Genomic DNA, 18,990 nt, shown 5'->3' with positions numbered 1-18,990 from the left:
TGTTTTAATATTTAAATGCTAGAATAATATTTTGTGAAGCATGAAAAGTATGGAAATGGTGGGTAATTCTTGGGAATTTTGTCCTTGATTGCTGAGGATGAATATTGGTTGACACACTACCTAAAAAAGATTTTCTAGCTGGGCGTGGTGGTACACACCTTTAATCCCAGCATTTGGGAGGCAGAGGTAAGAGGATTGCCGTGAGTTCGAGGCCAACCTGAGACTACATAGTGAATTCCCAGGTCAGCCTAAGCTAGACTGACACCCTACCATGAAAAAAAAAAAAAGATTTTCCTGGGGCAGGGAGATAGCTTAGTGGTTAAGACACTTGCCTGCAAAGTCTAAGGACCCAAGTTCAGTTCCCCAGTGCCCATGTAACCAAATGCACAAGGTGGCACATGCATTTAGAATTCATTTGCAGTGGCAAAGGCCCTGACATGCTCATTCTCCCCTTCCCATCTCTCCCTTCCCCCAATAAATAAATAAATAGATAAAATATATTTTTTAAATTTCTCTTCCAGTATTAAGAAAAATTGTAAAAGTGTGATTATGGAGAGTAGTTTCATTTAGAATATCACAATTCAGCACTATGCTTGGCAGCTATGTTTTGTTTGCTAGTACTTGTTGGTTTACTTACTTATTTATATTTACCTATTTATGCAGATATGTAGTTATTTAGGGCAACTTTGTGTAGCCCAAACTGTCTTTCACCATCCTAGGTATCCTAGAAATGCTTTGAACTCACAACAATCCTCCTTCCTTATCTTCCCAATACTATAGACATGAGCCAGTATACTCTGAATGGGAGTTATATTTTGTAAATAGAAATATAATAAACATACATTTAGTATATATTTATAACAAATTTGAACAGAAACAAATTGCATGCCATTAGGAATATGAAATACACCAATATTTATTAAGCCTTTGTTTTACAGGAAAAAATGCTATTTAATTTTTATGCAGCTCATTCAGTTCCTATACCACAGTGACTAGAGGAATAAGAATGGACTGCATTACTAGAATATCAAGACACAAAAAAGAGATTGAGCTGATGTTAAAGACCTTTGTAGGAGTGAGCATATGTTATAATAAGGGAAAGACAGGAGACAATGAGCATCCCATCAGTAGAAAATCAGGCTGGGTATATTTTTGACATTTTAAGAAAGATTACTGGCAAAAGCACTGGATTATTGTATAACCACTCTGAGCATAAAATTCCTTTGGCTCTATGTTTGATATCAGCACAAGGGTGGAGGAGACAGACACTGAAGACACCCAGAAGCTACCAGACCAGAGATCCAGAGGCTCCTAAGAGGCCATCACTGAAATAGACTTCAAATGAACCCAACATGTCTCAGGGAAATTCGCAGGGGAGGGGCAGAAAGATGCTAAAGCCACAAGTTGGGACATTATGCACAGAAACATTGCCTCTTCCCCATAACTGATGGCTACTCCCATAATACATGACCCACAGTCCCAGTGGGGATGAACTGCATCCCCAATGAGGAGGGTCCCTTTGAGAAAGGGGCAGGGATGAGGGAAGCGATGGTACCAACATACACTGTTTACATTCTAAGTACATCCATATCTAATAAAACAAAAAACAAAAGAAATATTGACTCTACCACAGAATGCTGTAAAATGATGCATTTGCATTGTTTTTCCTTGATGGGTAGATGGAATCTGATGTGCAGAAAGAAAAGACTATTGGGTAGCACCTGGGTCACCATGATATTTATCATGGGCAACAAGCATACATCTTAGGCACGTGATCTGAACTACAAGTAAATCAGAGACTTATTTTGACTCTAATGCCCAAACTACTTTGGAAGCTTCTGTAGGTTTTATCGTGTCAAGTGTGTTGCACATCAGAATGGATGATTTTCATCACAAGCAATGGTTCTTGTCTAAGAGAATCTTCTCAGACTCTCATGGCCTTTCAGCACAGGAACAGCAGTAATGGTTCTGGAGGTAGAAAGCAAAGAAAAAGATGCTAAATGATTCATGTGAGAAGAAACTCCAAGTTAAAAAAAAATCTGGGCTTATGTCAACGTACATTTACAGTAAGTGTTTTGCCTTTGCTTATAGTTAGAAGTACTTATAGAAAACATAGAAGTTGGGCTGGAGAGATGGCTTAGCAGTTAAGCGATTGCCTGTGAAGCCTAAGGACCCCGGTTCGAGGCTTGGTTCCCCAGGTCCTACATTAGCCAGATGCACAAGGGGGCGCACGCATCTGGAGTTCGTTTGCAGTGGCTGGAAGCCCTGGCGCACCCATTCTCTCTCTCTCCCTCTATCTGTCTTTCTCTCTGTGCCTGTCGCTCTCAAATAAATAAATAAATAAATAAAAATTAAAAAAAAACATAGAAGTTTTGCAGGCTCAAATGGTAATTCAAACCCGTAATTCCAGCACTTGGGAGGCTGAGGCAGAAGGATAGCTGTGAGTTCAAAGCCGGCATAAATTACATATATAGACCCTGTGTTTAAATAAATAAAAATTTTTAAATAATAATAAAGGAGTCTTTGCATCAATGCTACTGGGCAACTAAAGATACAAATCAATTTTAAAATTAAAAGCTTCCAGTATACAAATTTGTCAGGAAAATTATATGTCTGATGAAGTGTAAATCATCTATACCTATAGGAGATAGTATAAATTACACATAGTATAAATTAAACATGTCTGTATTAAAAGCAAGCTCTTAGTTGAATAAATAAATGAAATTGATACTAAAAGAGCATAACCAAGATGTCATACAGGCAAAGCCCACCCCATTTGTATTTTCACTTTCTATTTTAATCACTCAGGTTCAACCATAGTTGAAACTGTTAAATGGAAGATTCTAGAATTTAATATTCAAAAGTTTTAAATCATATGCCTTTCTGTGTAGCATTAGGCAATCTCATACTATTTATCTGCGTAGACCATGAATCATCCCTTTATCTTGTGTATCTACACAATATGTGCTTTCTGCCTACTGTTCGTTTAGGAGGTATTGAGGGTAGCAGATGAACTGTCAGGGTTCCACTGTGTCTGAGTTCAAGTAACCCTTATTTGATTCAATAATGATCCGAGAATGCAAGAGTGATGATGCTGGCAATTTGGATATGACAAAGAGTGCTTTCTTTAAGGGAAGAGGGAGGAAGTTTTCAACCTAATAAAAAATAATATGATATTATTGCTAAAAATCTATGATAAGAACGATTCTTCTGCGCATAAGCTGTGAGGATGAAAATGTTCACATTAGTGGGGCTGGGGAGATGGCTCAGCAGTTAAGAGTGCATGCTTGCTTGCAAAGCCTGACAGCCTAGATTCAGTTCCCCAGTACCCACATCAAGCCAAATGCACAAAATGGTGCACGCATCTGGAATTCGTTTGTAGTGGCAAGAGGCAATGCCCAATCTCAGTAAATTAATCTCTCCTTCCAAATAACTGTTGTGATAACAGATATGCGTCATCATGTCTAGCTGAGAATGAAAGTTTTTAAAGCTTCTGACAGCTTTTTAGATTACAGGATATGTTTTTGCAAAAATTAGTAAATCTAGTACGTAAATTTTTAAAAGTACAACAGTATCAAGGAACAAGAAAAAAATTACAGCAAGGAATAGTGATCCTGTTCTCATGGTCTTCCAGAACCATGCAGTATCATTTAAACCCCACAAACAATGTGAGATGAATGATTAAACTCAAAAACATTTCATTTATTTATTTCAGAAATGTTTTGGATTTTGATGAGTGTTTATGCATATTATTTAAATGGTATTTTTGGAAAATTAATGTTTATAAATATAATTTATAAATAAATATTGTAGTCATCCATCCCTACCTACATTCATGTAAAAGTAAAATTACAAAATGCTTAGAAAGAAATTCAGGTTGAGTCCCTACTTTGTGTAAAGGCTGTCAACAATATGAAAGACTGCCTACTCATCTGTAATAGAGTCCAGTCCTCAGTGTCATGTCTTCAGGTATGCCTTCAGAGAGAACCACCATGGACTTCAAATCACAACACACTTAAAGCTCAGATAACATTTTAACATCTGCAATACTTGACTTAAGGTTATGTTAGTAAGCTCCTCTTATTTCCCAAGTTCATTCATTCACACATGCCAAATAGGTCACATTTGCTGACAACCTATTTTGTGCCAGGCACATTAGCTGTTCATTCACCCTGCATGTAATTCACCAGAAATGCAAAGTGGCATCATGTTTTCAAGAAGCCCGTGGAAAATGTGTGTAATAAATGCTCTATGTACTGTGTTATGGCCAAAGGCTAAAGAAATGTCTAAAACAGATCGATAATTCTAAAACGTGGGTGTGTTCCAGAGATACTGCAATTTTACTGACACAGATGCTTGTGTTCCATCCAAATCCAGAGAGTCACAGTGTAATGATAACATGAACACATTTGAACCTGTCTGTTCCCCTACTGAATTCTGCAGTATATTGAAGTATAACAGTCATTTTTCGGATAGATATGCTACACAGGAGAAGGAAAATACCATGAATAAAATAGCATAAAAAGACAAATACAAAAACCATAAGTTCTACCTAAAAAGATTAGTGAGCACTTCACTTATGTATCCTTGACAACCAACCACAATAAATAAGAAAGTCACAAGGTAGAGACAAATCAGCAATGTGGAAATAAGTAAAAGCCAAAGAATAGCTTGATATGCTTGGAAGACTGTAAGTAGCAAGTTATAGATGGAAACATACAATTGATATGCTTGGGAGACTGTAAGTAACAAGTTGTAGATGGAAACATACAAGAGGACGTTCTGAGAGAAGGTCAAAAGTGGGCAGAAGCCAGTTACAGGGGTTTTGAATGTGCTCCTAGAAAATTGGATTGTATTTTGTGTGATTTACTGAAATTTTGTGAGCAAAGAATTAAGATGGTTATTGCAAATAACTGCAATCATGAGGGACAGCCAGGTGGCCACAGAAAAATATATTATCCTGGGTGTGAAATTATGAGAGCCTGAATAGAAATAAATACTGGTTATGGGGTCTGGAGGAGAGGCCAATGGAATAGATCTTTAGGGAATGGAAATGGCTGGTTCATGTCATGATGCAGTGCAATAAAAGGAGAACTACTAATTTCTAACTTGATGACTGATGTACACAATTCACCTGTTGGGAATGTAATACCAGCTACCATTTATAAAACATATGCCATGTTCTTGTCACCACGTTTATCAAGTTAGGATTGACAAAACCAGGATATGAGCCCAAACTGTCTGGTTTGACAATATGTGATTTTAAATTACTCCGGCTATTCTCCTACATGGAGGAAAATATGGGACAGCAGAGGAGAATTCTGGAGTTATGAGTCACTTGAGCATGAATGACATGGTTCTTTGGGAAGCTGTTAATTTTGAGACACTTCGGGATGTTAAGTAGGCAGTTTTAGAAATACGGGTCTGATAACAGTCTGAGGCATTTGGAATTGGAGGCCATTCGGATATATGTAGTTTTCCACTACTTGTGCAAATGAGGTATAGGAATATGTATAGGGAGAAGTAGGCTGAGATCATATTGGTCATATTTTGCAAAAGTCATGGTGTTTATACTATAATGTTCTATTTAGTTATATATGAATTATCATATATATTTAGAGAGAATATAAAATTATATGGATACCTATATCCACCTCATTACAAATGGAATTTTATTTCTTTAAGAAAGAGGGTTACCTTTTCATTTATAAAAAAAAAGATAATAAAAGCAGTTTAAAATAAGAAATAAAAAGACATGAGCCAAGGCTAGGGAGATGTCTCAGCAGCTAAGAGTGCATGCCTTAAGCATGAAGACCTAAGAGAGCCTGAGACTATTAGGACAATTCCCTAGGACCCATGCAAACAGAGGGACATGGTTGCATATGTCTGTAACCCTGGTTATATGTGGAGAAGATGCAATAGAATCATTATGTCTTGTGAAAACCATAGCTCCACATTCACAGAGATACCCATCTCAAGGAAATAGCAGAAAAAATGTCATGTTCGCCTCTGACTTCCATGAACCTGCAAATGCATCTGCACATACGCATGCATATAACACACACACACACACACACACACACACACACACACACACACACACACCATCATCATGCATCCTATACATGCAGAGAAAGAGAGAGAAAAGAAATGAACGAATTACTTGACAGTATTTCTCAACACTTCTTTGTTCTTAAATTATAAGAGAGGAAACTCACAGAGGAAAGACACTAATAAAATAAATACATCATGACTTCATCTTTCATGTTATTTATGGGCTAGGAGGCAATCAATCAAAAGACCTCGCCTGTGGCTACGCTTATAAGATACAATATGTCAGCAATAAATCATCAGATCACTTTGGTAAAGAATTGTTCCCAGGCAGATTCCTTTTACTGCGATAAGATAATTCAGCCAATCTGTGAACATAATGCTGTGATCCAGTGTGAAACCATGCAAACAGAACACAGCATTTTGGTCACAAGAAAATTTTGGATTTCATTCATTTCTCCCAGTTTCATTACAACCTACTGCTTCATTCTGAAATAACGGTCCACATCACTGGTACCATTCATCTGTCAGATATAAATATTACTTAACATGGCACTTTTCCCCAAAGATTTACCTTTAAACCTGATGGCATAATTTGACAGTATGTGTTTTCCAACTCTCAGCAAAAATCCCCACAATATTGACAGAAAGTAGGATATAGTACCACATCTGATTTAAAAATAGCCTACATTGAAAAGAAATATTATATATATGACTCTTACTCTTTGAACAAGTTCATGCCATCCAGACCTTTAGTCTTAATTTTATCAATTTAAGAATATGTTTGATAGCCAGGCATGGTGGCACACGCCTTTAATCCCAGCACTACGGAGGCAGAGGTAGGAGGATCACCATGAATTCAAGGACACCCTGAGACCTCATAGTGAATTAATTACAGGTCGGCCTGAGCTAGAGTGAGATCCTACCTCAAAACAGAAGCAACAAAATAATAAAAAACACAACAATACGTTTGAGATTTCTTCGAACCTTTGCAGATCAAACTGTTTCCTTTGAGTATGAAACTAAAATACCTGATAGCAATTAGTTTTGCCCCATAGATCTTAGCTTTGTATTTCTCTTTAAGGAATTTAAGATTTTATATAGTAAAAGGGAACTATCAAAAGGGCCCAGGTTTATGCCAAGGCCTGGAGCAGTGCCTGTCACCAGGCAACGGATCAATAACTGCTGAATGAACAAGGACCTCAATTGCCAAAGTGAGTGATGTAGACCAGGAGCCTTGTGGGCCTGAGAGATAATGCTTGCTCAGTGAGCTGTAGCCCTAACATAAGACCTGACGCTCCTCACTTGGCATTGGTTTGGAAAATCCACCCTTTATTATGACAACATTAGAATACTTTTCAGGTCTACTTTGGCTCACTTCAGTTTCAAGTAAAGAGGATACAACATATTATCCTGAAAGGCATAGGGCTAGGTTTGATCAACAGGTATTAGAGATTATTGTATATTCACTATTATAAAGCTTTTTATTTTAATTTTTCGAGAAACAGAAACAGAGATAGAGAGAGAGAGAACTGGCATGCCAGGACCTCAGCCACTGAAATTGAACTCCAGACCCTTGCACCACCTAGTGGGCATGTGTGACCTTGCACTTGCCTCACCTTTGTGCGTCTACCTAATGTGGCATCTGGAGACTTGAACATGGGTCCTTAGGCTTTGCAGGCAAGCACCTTAACTGCTAAGCCATCTCTCCAGCCCCATTTGATATTATATAAACACTTGTTACTTGTGTGACTTGATCCTTACTTGAGAGACATGTCATATTACTGACGTGATTTTTATACTTTTATTTTACAATGTCACTTCTTGTATAGCTCTAGCTTATATTTGGGATTTTTCTTTAAAGAACTGTAATGTCAATGAACTTTTAATTTTTCTAACCGGTTTTTTTTTGCACATGTGTTTGGGAGGAAGTATATGTGAGCATGTGTGTGCAGATGCAAGTGTGGAGGTCAGAGAACGTGAGGTGTCAGATAAGAGAACGCCTGCAGTTTTCTGCTGTCATTTAATTACATTTTTTTCTTTTTTACAGAGAACTGAGACCCACCCCCCAAATGTAATGACTATGCCCTCAACCCACACTGTGGGTTAGGACTACAAGTTCTGCTCACATTTTTTCTTGTCTGCTCCCCATAGGACAGGAGTTACAGGCATGTGTGGACACATCCAGCTTTTAACTAGTCATTGTAATTCTGCGTGCTATGATCTGTTACTTGGGCATCTGCGTTCATATGTGCTACTTCCCATGACTTAATAGCTTAATAGCAAGGCAGAGAAGGAACCAGCTCAGGTATAGAATCATGATGATCTGAAGTTCCGTGTGGCTCCTTTTGAAAATACCTGGATCCTTTCCCCTTATATCTCCACCGAAATAGTGTAAGATCAACATGCCAGAACTATTTATCTTCATTAAGAAAACTACTGGCTGGGTTAGGGAGATAAGCTAAGCAGTTAAAGGTACTTGCTTGTACAAAGCCTACCCAGCCTGAGTTTGATTCTCTACTACCAGTGTAAAGCCAGTTATACAAAGTGGCACATGCATCTGGAGCTCATTTGCAGTAGCAAGAGGCCATATTCTTATTCCCCCCCCCCACTTCTCTCTCTCTCTCTCTCTCTCGCTCTCTCTTTCTCTTTCCTCTTTCTTACAACTAAATAAAAAATATTTTAAAAGAAAGAAAATTATTCATTCATGTAAAGCATTTAAGATGCTGTAATTCCTTCAAAAATACATGTTTAAAAGCAGCCTTAGTGCATTCTAACTCTAGAAAGTCTGCAACAGCAAATGTCTTTGGGTGCCTGGGTCCTAAACCCTGCAATTCACCATGGGGAACAGGATTATAAAAAGCTGAAAAGGTCATAGACCCTAGGGAGGAGAAACTACTGACTGTTTGACTAAATTAATATGTTGTGCTCATTAAATTACCACCTAAAAAGTTTGTACTGTGTTTCTTGCCCATAAATTAGTGCTATTCTCAACATTAGTCATAGAAACTTTTTTTTTTTTTCAAAAGGTGATGGGTACCAGGACGACTCAAAGCTCACCAAATGGCTGAGAATAGCTGCCTGTTGACTGCTCAGCACTGAAGGAGACATTTCTAGCAGGCCCTCTGAAGCTCAGGAAACATTGCAAAACAGGGCAGGGAAATAATGAAAGAATCAGCGGGTGGGAAGGGGTGCTTTGGAATGAAGCGGCCATCACAGTCATGACCTCATCGTGGCCGTGGGCTGTCATTACGTCCCCGAGACCTGCGCAGTGTTAAGCCCAGCAACATTTTGCTATGTGATGAAGGAGGGGGAAACAACAAATACCAAATAGCAGGGGGACTAGCTGGAAAGAGGAAGGGGTTCAGCATAACGAGGGAGGGGAGGGAGGACGAAAGAAGGTAGTTGGAGGGGATTATGGCCAAATTATATTATGTTCATGTTCATGTATGAAAATTCTCAAAGAAAAGGAGCATTTGGTCAGAAACAAATCTTTTCCAGCTTTACTTTTTTGTTGCTTTTTTTTTTATAATTTTATTTATTTATTTGAGAGTGACAGACACAGAGAGAAAGACAGATAGAGGGAGAGAGAGAGAATGGGCGCGCCAGGGCCTCCAGCCTCTGCAAACGAACTCCAGACGCGTGCGCCCCCTTGTGCATCTGGCTAACTTGGGACCTGGGGAACCGAGCCTCGAACCGGGGTCCTTAGGCTTCACAGGCAAGCACTTAACCGCTAAGCCATCTCTCCAGCCCTTTTGTTGCTTTTTGATTCTCCTTCTCCTCTTCCTTCTTTTCTCCTTCTTTTTTTGAGGCCTCTGAGAATTGAACCAGGGCCTTGTGCAAATTGGGCAAACACTATACCACTGAGATACATTCATGGTCCCTAACACATGTCTTCTAAAATAAAATGCTTCATATCATGATTTGAATGCAATGTGTTACCAAGTCTTTAAATTTATTTAGAACTCCAGAGTCACCTCATAAACTAATAGGATCAAACACCCCTGCTTCATATGCCGCATCTCAGAGGCTCCAGCTCACCTTCATACCGTCTCCTAGTTGGTCCAGAATTTGGTATGTGCCCTACTGTTAGATCTGCTATGTAGCTTGCTCAGGACTTGTAATAACTATGTTGCACATCCTTCTGGGTTAACTGGACTCCAGATGGAGGTTTCCTTTAGCATGTTACTTGCCAGGTAAGGAATGCTACAAAGGACTGATATAAAACCTGTGGCCACTACTGAGATGCTACACTCCTTCAGTGAATGGTCTTTAGGAAAACATTTGACCTGACACAAGTTTACCTATATATCACTAGCAGTGAGCTCTACTCCTACACAGAGGTGAAAATGTCTCAGACTCTAGAGACCTGGCTTTCATATTTTTTTCTCCCAAGGGGAAGATGGCCTTAACGTCTTTACTTCTGTCTATGCCATTAAATTAATCTCTTGGCTTTCTTCCTGCATAAACGCTTTTAATGCTCCAAACATACCAGCCTAAGCATTTGTCTCTTCCTATCAAAACCTTCCTCTCCAACTGCAAAGCAATATAAATTCATATGAAGGTGTTTTGCATGGAAACACTTGAGAGATTCTTATGGCATTCCACTGTGACTTAGCTAGACTTTTGCTTTATCAAAAGCAGCTCATAATACCTATACATTGAGGACCACTTCTTGTACCCCTAGGATTCCTAAAAGTAGAGGATTCCACTCAACTGTAGCACCAGAGTACCACAAAAGTCTCTGGGGAACTTCTTCACGGGCACAGATGGTCACATTCTTCATGCCAGGTGTGTATTTGGTACGAGTATGATGCTCCACCACCCAAACCACTGCAGAGATTTTGTCATTTTCCAGTGTCTCCTGGGGACATAATAGTTATTGTACATAATACACATCTCTCATTTGCCAGATGAGCAAAGGAAGACACTGGGAAAAGCTACTATATTTCGTGTGTTGCTGGGTGTCATCCCTTTCCATAAGCTCTGTGGTAAACCAAGATGCCTAACAGTCCTTTCTCAAGAGAAGTTACTAAAACAAGCTGCCCAGGGAATATTTAATATTGACGGATTCATGTCAGGGCTAATGAGGTTACAAATGGCTTCAATATATTAGACTTCAGAGTCTCTATGATCTGTAAATGAATAACTGACTGGAGTTGTTGCTTGATATTTATATTCAGAAAGCAAGAAGTAAATTACATTAGTGACAGCTATGATGAGTGGAAGCAATAGACTAATGTGTAGTCACTAAAACTAAAATATAATCAAAGCACAGAGGAAATAGGAGAATATAGAATTAAGAGAGGAAATTTGCATCCTAGAACTAAAAGGGAGTGATGACAAAAGATTTGCCTTAAATGTGAGCATCATTTTGATTCTCAATGTTCACAGAATAAAGTATAAACTGCTTATCTTGGCACCCAAGGGATGCTGCACTCAGAATCTAACAACTTTTTAAATTTTTGTTGCTATTTTGTGTGCGTGTATATATGTATGCAATGTGTATGTTTACAGGCATGTATGCCATGACACATGTGGAGGTCAGAGGATACCTTCAGGATGTTTGTCCCTTTACTTCCACCTTATTTCAGAGATTGTCTCTTGTCTGGAGGGTTTTTCAAATTATTTATTGTTTGGGCCCGGAAAATGCCAGAGCATCAAGCTTAGGGATTCTCCTGATTCTGCCTCCCCTTGCCGTGGGTGCACTGGGATTACAGATGTATGTGCCACTGCATTTCCAGCTCTTAATGGGTGCTGAGGATCATAACTCCAGTCTTCAGACTTGCAGAGCCTTTAACCACTGAGCCTTCTCCCTAGTCCTCTTCTCCCTTTTGTTTCCTGGCCTATAGAGCAGTTTACACTGCCGTAGACTCACACATGCAGATAGAATACCCAACTGCATTTTAGTGCTTGACTCAAATATCAACACATAGACAAGGATCATTAGACATTTAGGAAAAGCCACAAAAAATGACAGTGACTCAAATAAGCCAAAGAGGAAAACTTAGTGTAAACGGACTATACGGGTATGTCAGTGACTTTTTCATTGCTGGGACAATATACCTGACCAAAAGAAGTTTCTGGGATAAAAAGGTTTAATTCACTTTACGTGTCCAGAGGGTAGAGTTCATCGTGGCAGAGAAAGTACGGCAGGAGCAGAAGCGGGTATCACATCAGCATGGAAGAAGTAGAGGATAATGCATGATGCTGCTTAGCCAGCTCCCTTCTTTATATATAGACCGAGGAAAGGAAAGGTGGAGGAAGGGCTAATCAAAATCTAAGAGGATATAAACAAATCATATGGAAACCTACTTTTTTTGGACAATGGAACACTCAGGAGCCATAGATTGTTACTAGAAAATTTTCAGTGCCAGGGATGGGATACCTTCCAGTGAGCTGTTGGCCATGGAGGTCCCTGATGCCCCCAAAACATTATAGGCCATTGCCAAGGCCCTTGGTTTCCCACCAGGAATAGATGGTAAGACCCTGTTGCTGAAGACTCCACATACTTGGGCTGCAAGGCCATTGAGAAATCCTGCTGGAACTGAGCTGATGACCTCCTCCATGTAGACCAGCTGTCAGAAAGCTGAAAGAAGCCATTCTGCATGCTGTTCAATGGGAGAGAGAGAAATCACCAGTGAAGATACTCAATAGGGGACACTGCAAGCCTTATATTTTGCCAGCCAGTCCAAATGAGCCAATGGGTGGCATGTCTGTCATGGTGGAAACCAACTGCCCTCTAATTGTACTGGAGGCCTGCAACCTAGGAGAGAATACATCCCTGATACTGAAAACCTACAACAGAGGAAGTCATGAGCCATACAGGTGTAACGTCTGCTGCTGTCTGGCTAAATGTATATACTGTACTCATCAAATTGTCCAGTAAACACTTCTTTTAATGTTCATAGCCATATATTAATGCTACTCTCACTTTTGGTAGAGAACCTTCTCATTTAAGATGACAGTGACCTTGGGATGACTCAGAAGGCATCATGGTGCTGGAAAGAAGTGACAGGATTGCTCAGCACTGCAATATCTCTATCACACCTTGCAAGGCTCAGGGTCTATGTGGAAGAGGTGGCAGAAAGAATGTAAGAGCCAAAGGGAGGGTAGGACTCCTTACAAAGTGCTCCCCCCAGACACAAAATGGCCTGAATATCCATGACCTCACAGTGCCTGACACTACCTACACAAGACCCTCATAATAGTGACAACTGGCCATGGCCTAAGAGACACATATCAAAATGACTTGATCGTTTCAAAGAAATATCAGAAATTTTAAGCTAAAAGAAAGAGACTGCAAAATTTAAAAGAGACTGTTTCTTAGTCTCCTATTATAGAGATGTTTTTCACGTTTGAAGAACAACTGGACATTTCTGTTGCGTATATATTTTCTCAGAAAAAGCTATTAGAGGACTGAAATTCAGATCCTCACAGCCACATAATGCCAAGTGTGATGGCCCACTTCGTTAAGCCCAGCACTCAGAAGGCAGAGACGGGGCAATTTCTGGGACATACTGACTAGCTAGTCAAGCCAGATGGGTGAGTCCCAGGTGCAAGGGGAGTTTGTCTCAGAAAAAATAAATTGGAGGAGCATTTAAGGAAGATACCCAAAGTTAAAGTTGAACTCTGGCCTGTATATATGTGTGCTACACACATACAAACATGCATACACAGAGGGGGAAAAGCGCTATTAGAGTGTTTTGAATAAAACAGAAAAGTAAATCAAGAAAGATGAACATGAGCCCTAATAGCAACGGATCTAACATAAAAAAGAAGAAATGTAACTTCCCAAGATAACAGTAGAGACAAGTCTCTAAATGACAATGATTCGCCAAGCCCAAAGAACAACTAGCCCAGATGTAAGAGACAGTGGAAGATTCCAGAAAAAAAAAAATCTCCAAGACCAAAAAACAAACAAACAAACAAACAAAAAAAAAACAATGGCAGTAGGAGTTCACTAAATTTAACAAGTTTGACCAGGTGAAAAATTATAAACAAAATTTATTCTGAGGTTGTAATTCATTGATTGATGCTGCATACAAGGGCTGGCTGTGTCCTCAGCCCGTGGTCCCTTCTGAATTGTCACATTCAGTATTGTAAGGCAAGTTTTGACCTAGGAGGATAGCTTTGGACATTTCCCGCCCTTTAGCAGAGCAAACAGGTCGGAAATGACCAACGGAGCTTGACTCAATCTCATGCTCTCAAGCCCAGTTGGCTCTTCACTTAGTGTGGCTAACTAGAAACTGCTTCAACGAATAAGGGTATGCTTCCATCGCATAGGATGGAGAATACGGGGTTGTACCTAGAAGACTCGAAGGCAAGTCCTGTCCCTAGCAGGAAGAAAAAAGAAAGAAAGAAAGAAGGAAGGAACATGACTCTTCTGCCATAGAGAACCCACCTTCAAAGCAAGTTCTAAGTACAGTGTTTGGTAAAGACGTCTTGAAATAGCTTCTGGCCAGATCCAGACATCAGCACAATGGCATGTTAAGTGTAAAGGGAAATGCTTTTCTGTAGCAAGTTTCCTCTACATAAACAAGGTGTCCTCAGGAAGGCCTTGAAGAGTCCCACCTACCTGTCCCTGTTGGGATGGTACTGGGCTCCAGTGTAAAGTAGCCCAAACCCACAGTAAAGTTAATTCAGGCTCAATGAAAGAAAAACCTCATAAGGTCCTCAAAACTCAGATGGAACAAAAATAATAAATCTGTCATTTATATGACATTTTTTTCCCTAGGAGTGATGTGAGGACATCAAAACGCAATGAATAGGGCTGGAGAGATGGCTTAGCAGTTAAGCTCTTGCCTGTGAAGCCTAAGGACCCTGGTTCAAGGCTCGATTCCCCAGGACCCACGTTAGCCAGATGCACAAGGGGGCGCACGCATCTGGAGTTCGTTTGCAGTGGCTGGAGGCCCTGGCGCACCCATTCTCTCTGTCTCTGCCTCTTTCTCTCTGTCTGTCGCTCTAAAATAAATAAAATAACAACAACAAATTTTTTTTAAATGCAATAAATACAGCAGAGTCAAGAAACCTATCTGTCGGGGATGGGAGGTGACTCTGCAGTTCAAAGCACTTCCTTTCAAAGCCTTCCAGCCCTGGTTCAATTCCCCAGCTGCCCATGAAAAGCTGGATGCAAAAAGAGGCACTAGCATCTGGCATTGCGCTTGCAATGGCAAGAGATCCTGGCACACCCATGCACACACAAACATGCAGATAAATAAATGAACGAAAAAGGAAAACTTGTTCCTAAGACCAAGTATTTATTTTCTGTCAAATAGTGGTAATTCTTATTTATAGACCCCCCCCACATTGCATCCTGGAGAAAATAAGTGAGCTAATGAATGATAAAGAGCTTCAAAATTATCTTTGATTTTTCCCATTGATAAAATTTACCTTTTCAAAAATGTTTGTTGAGTTACAGATTTTTATAGATACTGTTATGGGTCAGAGGCAGATAATCATGAGTATGTAAAGTCCTTTTCCTCAATGATCTTTCTTTTAAAATAAATACGCGTGTTTATATGCACATACAGACACATTAATATATGTCCACACAGAGAAAGAAAAAGCTATGCTGTAGTTAATTCCTCATTGCTGAACAAACACCTGACCTTCTGAAGCAGCTTAGCGGAGGAAAGGGCTGATTTCAGGCTTACAGATTCCAGGGGAGGCTCCAGTATGGCAGATGAAACTGATTACTTCCATGGACACATGCAGAGCCGAGAGAGAAATGAATACCAGCGAGCATCAACAGAAGACACCAATAGCCAGGGTTCAAACTGTTCTGAACATGCCTTAGGGCTGGACTACACGATCCACCCCCAGTGACACCCCTCTAGCAGACTGCTGCTGGAGACTTGGGTTGCAAGCTTAATTAAAATTACCTCAGGCTGTGAGGTACATACATTCACATTCAAACCACCACAAGCTATACATCACACACGCACGCACACACATACATGCACACATATACGAGAGAGGGGAGGAGGGAGGGAGAGAGAGAGAGAGAATGAATTATTTTAAGGAATTGGCTCTTGTGGTTTGGGGAGGTTTAATAAGCTCACAGTCTGATGGAGTAGGCCAGCAGACCAGAGACCCGGGGAGGAACTGGAGGAAGGTCAGGTTTTGTACTATTGATAATTCTGACTGATTAGTGAGGCCCCCTCAGATTACAGACTGCTTTACTCACAATCTGCTGATTTAAATGTTAATTTTATCCAAAAATAAAATATCCACATAAACATCCAGAATAGCATTTGAGTATTTACCCACCAAGTCTCAGTGAAGTTGGTAGTTGCCCAGAACTATAAAACACACACACATACACACGTATCTGTAAAAACAGGAAATATAAATAAGATTAGTGGATTATATCAATGGAAAATTCCTGGTACTATAATTTATGAGATGTTGCTACTGGAGAAAACTAAAAGAAGGACACATTTAGACTTTTCATAGGGTTTTACAGCTGTATTTAAACCTGCAGTCAATTGTCTCAAAACAAAATTTTATTAAAACAAAATTTTTGATTCTTTTTTTTACAGACTCAGAGAGTAGAATTGTTCATAATAATTCTAGGCTTGGGATAACCTAAATGTCTGTCAAGAGCATTTACACAGGGCTGAGGATTTGAACCCAGGTCCTTGTGCTTGTATGGCAAGCACTCAACCAGTATCCGCCCAGTCCAGATGGGTTCTTGAAATTATATGATTGACCTCAGAAAAATTAAATTCTCTTTAAATTTGTTATCTCGGAGATGCTTTCCTCATGTCTATCTACATCCTTCCCAGACTGAGATGGTAGTAGAATCTTTTAGAATTGACTTCCTGCATCCATTCTGGAGGTTTCCAACTCATGGGCATCAGAATGCAATGCCATTTTCAAAAAGTGTAAATGGCAGAGAGCTGTCTATATCCTTACATTGCCTTTGTAGGCTGTGGTGTGCTGTAGGGGTGTTTGCATTAGAAACTGATCCTGGTGCTTTAAAAACGGTTCATCAAGAGGCAGAGGTAGAAGGTTCACTGCAATTTTGATGCCAGCCTGGTCTACACAGTGAATGTCAAGCCAGTCAGGGGTACACAGACTCGGTCTCAACAGCAAAAAATAAAACCCTCCAAACAAAAAACACTGCAGTTGAAGACCATTAATAAGACTGGTAACCTCGTCTTTTAAGCTCTCTGATGTGTGGAATTTTGCATCTCTGTCTCTTCTGCCAAGTATGAACGCTGAGACCACCACTGCCCATTTTCCAGGTCAATCAATCTCCCGGCATATTTGTTCATTCCTCAGAAATGCACAGTAATCAAAAGTGCTTGGCTAAGTGGGGGACATGATAAGTGAGGTGTGTTTCTGAGCTGACAAGCCTCTTTTGTTTACTTAAACCCTAAAGATAACATTAATTAAGCACTTATTGGAAAATGCAAATTACAGCGAGGCACATCGTAAGTCATCATTAACAGCGTGCCACTGAAGCATAAGCTCTGCACTCTCGCTTGCCACACAACCTGTGGCACGAATATGCAATGTAACGGAGAAAAGGCTATAATTCCAATGCTGTAGAAGCAGAGGCAGGGGAATTGCTGGAGCTCACTGGCTAGCTAGGCTAGCTGAGTTAGTAAGCAACACATTCAGTGCAAAATTCTGTCTCACAATATAAGGTGGAGAGCAAGTGTGAAAAACACCTGGCATTGACCTGTCACTTACACACACACACACACACACACACACACACACACACGTGCAAGTGCTCACATGCATACCAATGTGTGCATACACAGGGATGCACACCACACCCACATATGTATGCAAAAAGTACCAATTCTCCACTATTAAAAGCATACCAATAAGCTAATATTTTTACATATGTTGTTTGTACAAAGCTATTAGACACATTCCAAAGCTATTGATTTTTGGGTTTCCTCCCACACAAGCCTTGGAACAACTGTACTCAATGCTAATTTCCAATCTGGAACTCAAAAAGGAGCTGAGCTATTGAAACCAGAAGTCCATGTCAGTTGGTAGCTAGCTGTGTGCTTCCCAGTTTCCTACTGGAAAAAAAAAAAAAAAAAAAAAAACAGTGTAAAAATATTTCTATCCCTATCTTCTGTCAGGGCTGTTGGGAAGGTCTATAAATGGTTGACTACACCCAAGACAGGAGGAAAGCTTCATATATTACAAAAGTGTTATTTGGACTGGAGGGATGGCTTAGCAGTCAAGGCACTTGTCTGCGAAGCCTAAGGACCCAGGATAGAGTCCCTAGTAACCCACATAAACCAGATGCACAAAGTGGTGCATGCTTCTGGAGTTCATTTGCAGTGGCTAGAGGCCCTGGCATGCCCAGTCTCTTTGTCTCTCTTCTCTCTCTGATTGAAAATAAATAAATAAATATATTTTTAATTTTAATTTTTCAATTTTTTATTAATTAGCTTTGTACTCAGCAAATACAGTCAGTTTGGTACCATTATTAGGCTCATCTGTGACTTACCCCCTTCCCTTGGCTCCTCCTTGTTGAGGTATATGGGTCATGCATTCTGGAGTGTTGTTTGCTGTCTATTTAAAAAGAAATGATAAGCAGGGTGTGATGGTGCACATCTTTAATCCCAGCACTCAGGAGGCAGAGGTAGGAGGATCACCATGAGTTAGAGGCCACCCTGAGACTACAAAGTTAATTCTAGATGAGCCCGGATCACAGTGAGACCCTTCCTTGAAGAACCAAAAATAAATAAATAAATGATATAAAATAAAAAATAAAAACAGATGATGTGGGCTGCAGAGATGGCTTAGCGGTTAAGTGCTTGCCTGTGAAGCCTAAGGACCCCGGTTCGAGGCTCGGTTCCCCAGGTCCCACCTTAGCCAGATGCACAAGGGGGCGCATGCATCTGGAGTTCTTTTGCAGAGGGTGGAAGCCCTGGCGCGCCCATTCTCTCTCTCTCTCCCTCT

Source organism: Jaculus jaculus, chromosome 14, assembly GCF_020740685.1.
Source record: "Jaculus jaculus isolate mJacJac1 chromosome 14, mJacJac1.mat.Y.cur, whole genome shotgun sequence".
Lineage (NCBI taxonomy): Eukaryota > Metazoa > Chordata > Mammalia > Rodentia > Dipodidae > Jaculus > Jaculus jaculus.
This window is presented reverse-complemented; position numbering follows the sequence as displayed.